Raw genomic sequence first — 5,394 nt, 5'->3', positions numbered from 1 at the left:
TATGAATTGTAGTGCTGATAGCTTCCTTCTAGTATTTTATAGCAATGCTCTTTTCAATCATTAAGGTTCTTGCACAATCCATGATAGATCTATTCCTTCTTTCAGCTATTCCATTTTGGTCAAGAGTTCCAGGTGCTAAAACCTATCTTTTGATTCCCTTTTCAATGCAAAAGTTATTGAACTCATGTGAAATGAATTCACCACCTTTGTCTAACCTTAAAAAATTTAGTCTTTTGCCCGTTTCCTTCTCTACTTTGGCCAAATACCATTTGAACTTCTCAAATGTTTCTAATTGCTCTCTTAGGTACATGATAGTCATCACTCTTGAGTAATCATGAACAAAAAAAATGCAGAATTTTTCACTAGCATAACTTTCAATTCAAATAGGTCCACATAAATCAGTATGCACAATTTTTAAAACTTCTTCAAACTAATAATTCTTACTTTTAAAGCTAGTCTTTTCCATTTTTCCAATTTGACAATTCTTGCACAAACCAATCTTAGGTTTCTTTATGCTAGGAATGCTTCTTACTTTCCCAAATTTACTTATTTTCACCAAGTTATCAAAGTTCACATGACACAACCTCCTATGCCATAACCAACTATCTTCAACTTGAGCAATAAAACATGAACATTCACCAAGTTCAAGATAAAACAAGTTACCTTTTTTTTGAGTGCTCGATCCAATCAGCTTTCCTTTGCCATCCAACAGTTTGTCTTTTCCATGCATGAATTCCACTTTGAATCCATTATCAAGTAGCTATGCCACACTTAACAGATTGTGTTTTAGTCCTTCTACCCAATATGCATTATCGCATACAAGTTCTTTGGTTAGTGAGATTCTTCCTTTTCCTTTTATGCAACAAGGTTCATTATTACCAAACCTCACACTGCCACCATCATAGTCTTCAAAATGTTCAAACTTAGTTTTATCACTAATCATGTGATGAAAACAACCACTATCTATAATCCATGTATCATTTTTTATCACATGAGAAATAAGTTCCATTTAACCATCATTATTAGACTCATCCTTTATAGCAATGTAAATAATTTCATCTTCTTCTTCATCATCAGAATCATTAGAATCTTAGCCACAAAACATGTTTTCTTATCTTTGTCGTTGAATGATTTGAAGTCTTTCTTGCCATTGCACTTGTGACCTTTATTCTCATCCTTATTATGCTTATTTGGGCACCTAGCAGCAATATGTCCAATTTCTTCACAAGAAAAATAGATTAGAGGTACCTTATCTTTGTATTTCCCTTTGCCTCTTGAATATTTTCTTGCTAGCAGAGCTTCAAACACCTCAAGATCACTCTCTGAACTCTATTCTGATTCTTCATCACTATCTAATTAAGAATCCTTTATCTTCTTGCCTTTCTCCTTGAGCGAAAGCTTGGATTCAAATTCTGATCAACATTCTTAGTAGCTAGAACATATTATCATAGTTTTCTAGCTCTAATGCAGTCAATCTTCCAACTATGGCCTCTAAATTTATCTTATGATTTATTTCACATCTTCTTTCTTGAATTGCAAAAACTCTGATTGCATAAATGGGAAGTAATGTTCTAATAAATTTACTTATAACTATTTCCTCCTTTATATCTCCTCCAAATGCTTTGATTGCACTAACACATGCTTTAACTCTTTCAACATATTTTGCAATGTTTTTGTCTTCTCTCATCCTCATTTAATCAAATTGATCTATCAAAATTTATGCTTTGGCTCTTCTCACATTATAATCACCTCCATAGATCTCTTTTAGCTTGTTCCATATTTCAAAGGTAGTTTTGCAATCCTTGATATCATCAAATTCTTCATAACTTAGGGCAGCTGCAATATCTATTATCATGTTGTTGTGAGTCTTCTTTTTAGCAATATCATTGACAGATAATGTACTAGTAGGTTCTGCATATTTTTTATCAAGGTACTTCAGTCCTGTATCACCAATAGAGGCAAGATGGAGTCTCATCAATCCCTACCATGCTAAGAAGTTGTCCCTGTTAAGTCTTGAAATTTCCCTCTTGTAAGACATCCTAATCTTTAGCTTAGATCGTTGAAATATTTTTCTATAAGCACCAAAAGCTCTGATACCAATTGTTGAAATTATAGATGGAATAACTAAGAGGGGGGTGAATTAGTTACTACAAAAAAAAATCCATAGATCCCTTAGATTTCTTAAATGACTAGTTACTACTAATACTAGATAAATACTTCAAAAATATTGTAACTCGGTAGATTAACTTGTTACCAATCTTTAAGCATTCATAATTATTAACATGCATGTAAAAGTAAATAACATGAACACAAGAGACACCAGATTTAACATGGAAACCCAATATGGGAAAAACCACCAAGTAACTAGCTACCAATTTTCACTCTTCTAAAGTGAGCCCTATTAGGAGCCAACCATATTAAAGGTTAAAAAACACATTGTTAGGTGTGACCTTGTTAGAGAATTTAATCACCCTATTAAGATTGGCCTTGTTAGAGGTCTTTAGAACAATTCAACTAAACTATCACCTGGTTAGAGGATTTAGAAAATGGCTACTAAACCAACTTTGTTAAGAGATTTTGAAATCACTTTTACAATGATTAGAAAGTAACAATGAATTGACCTAAATAAGATGCAATTGAATTTTCTGATTACAAATCTCTATTTTGCACCATTAGATCCTCCTTGATCAAATATAGCTTTGTTGCTCCTTAACGATCTTTGATCACCCTTCAAAATTTTCTCTTTACCATAATTAGTTCTCCTTCACATTCATATCACATCAAATCCATCACACTCACTAGGAATTTGCAACTTGACCTCTTATATATACCATTCAGATTATCAAGTCGACTCATTCACAAGTTACATTTACCAATAAACCATACATTAGTCCACTACAAATATTACATTAAACAAATAAACTTTATTTTACAAAAACAAGGAAATCCTTTAGTGGCCGACCCTACTTGGTAAACACTGCTCCAATTTTTTTTCCTAAGTTAACCATCTCAACTCGATTGACACTGCAAATCCTATGAAGTCCTTTGGTTGCTGAGTGTACTCAATAAGAACTAAACTTCTTTTGCTAACCATGAGAGCTCAGTGAGCACTGTCCTCTACCATACTTTCCTTTGATGACCGAGTAAGCTTGGTAGTCATTGAATTGCCTTACTTAATCTTGAAAGCTTGGTAACAACTATCTACACAAGGTAAATCTTGAGAACACTTGGTAGACACTGTAAACCTTCTTTTCTAATCTTCTGAGCTTAGTAGACTCTACCTTCTACCTTGCTGACCAATTGAGCTCGGTAGACTCTGACTAATAATTGATATGAAATTTGTGTAACATGAAAGACAAAACACAATTGAACAATTGTATCCAATAGAAAAGAAGTAGAGTAAATGAAGAACTATGCTTGATATCTCAAGGTGAGCCTAAGAATGTAGATGAAGCATGTAAAGATGATTATTGGAAGCAAGCTATGAAAGAGGAATTGGATCAAATAGTAAAGAATGAGATATGGGAATCAGTTCCTAGTCTAGCAGACAATAATGTGATAGGAACTAAATGGGTGATGAATGAGCAAGGAGAAGTTGTAAGTAAGAAAGAAAAATTGGTATGCAAAGGTTACTCACAAAAAGAAGGAATAAATTATGAGGAGACTTATGCTCCAATTTCTAGAATAGAAGTAATTATATTATTCTTAGCCTATGCAATACATAAGAAATTCAAAGTATATCAGATGGATGTCAAGTCAACATTTTTGAATGGAGAACTTGAAGAAGAGGTATACATTGAGTAGCCTAAAAGATGTCCTTTGATAGATGACAAGGACATAATATGCAAACTAAGAAAAACATTGTATGGATTGAAGCAAGTAGCGAGAACCTGGTATGAAAGGTTAGACAAACATTTGTTAAAACTTGGATATAGAAAAGGTATGGTAGATAGTAATCTATATTGGAAAGAAATTGATGATGGTTTGATGATTTTGGTAATATTTTTTGATGACATTATATTTGGAGGAAATGATCAAGAAAGTGAAAAGTTTGCAAATGAAATGAAGAAAGAATTTGAAATGAGTATGATAGGAAATATGAAATATTTCCTAGGATTGCAGATCGTATAGAATAAAGAAGGAATAGTTATTTCTTAGACTAAGTACTTGAAGGATTTATTAAAAAAGGTTTGGTTTAAAAACATGCAAACTTGTTGGAACACAAGGCTGATCCAAGAGAAGTACATTATGTAGTAGTGAAAAGAATATTCAGATATTTGAGTTCAAAATATGGTATGATAGATGTAATGATTTCACTGTAAGTGCTTATACTGATGCAGATTAGGTAGGCAGTATGGATGATAGAAAGAGCGCAAATGGAGGAGCCTTCTTTCTTGGAGGAAGATTGGTTTCTTCATTAAGAAAGAAGTAGGATTATACATATCAAAGTACAGTAGAAGAAGAGTATGTTGTAGTAGAAAATAATTGCAATCAAGTCATTTGGATGAAGCAGATGTTGAAGGATATAAGGATAGAAATCAGTGAACTTGTTGTTATACATTGTGACAACACAGGCATGGTAAATATGTCTAAGAATCTAGTGTTGCATTTGAGGACTAAGCACATTTCTATTGAGTATCATATGTTGAGAGATAAAGTTGCAGAAAAGGAAATCAGATTGGAGTATGTAAGCACTAAAGAGAAGATTGCAGATATATTCACTAAGATTCTTCTCAAAGAGACTTTTGAGTATTTGTGAGGTATGCTTGGGTTTATGCTCCTTCCTACATCAGAGTAGAAGATGCAAGAGTGCAACAATCTAGTGTAACAAAGCACCATTGTTTGTCTATACTTAATGCTGATGCTTCTTGTATGGAGTATTTGTGACAAATAGAGTCATCTAGGATTTTTTTGTAGTTATTTTGAATAGTATATTTTGACACTTGAGTTGATAAGTATTAGTTGGTGTAGAGTTTGATGTATTAGAGTTGGTTACCTTTGACATTGATTTCAAAGGGGAAGAAGTTTGGCATGAAAGATAATATGCTAAGGAAAATGTTTGGCATAAGCACAATATGCAGAATAACAACTTGGTATAGAGAACATTGAGGTATATCAATACAAGAGAATGATTTATGAAGAGGATTTGAAGATGGACAATCTTTTGTTGGTATTCTTGGAACTAGATGTTTTTCATCTATGTTGCCATCAATGCCAAAGGAGGAGATTGTTGGAACGATGAATGATGATGATATTCCTATGGGGGAGTACTATTATGATGATATTTACATTAATGACTGAGTTTGTCATTGATGTTAACATAGCAATTTTCTGTCGTATCTAAAAAAAGAACATTGGAAAGATCAAGTTGGTACAAATGGAGACTAGTTGAGC

The sequence above is a fragment of the Cupressus sempervirens genome, chromosome 1 (genome assembly GCF_028749045.1).
Source record: "Cupressus sempervirens isolate cs-2001-9-10 chromosome 1, ASM2874904v1, whole genome shotgun sequence".
In the NCBI taxonomy this organism is placed as follows: domain Eukaryota; kingdom Viridiplantae; phylum Streptophyta; class Pinopsida; order Cupressales; family Cupressaceae; genus Cupressus; species Cupressus sempervirens.
The sequence above is the reverse complement of the archived record's forward strand: the minus strand, read 5'-3'. Positions refer to the sequence as shown.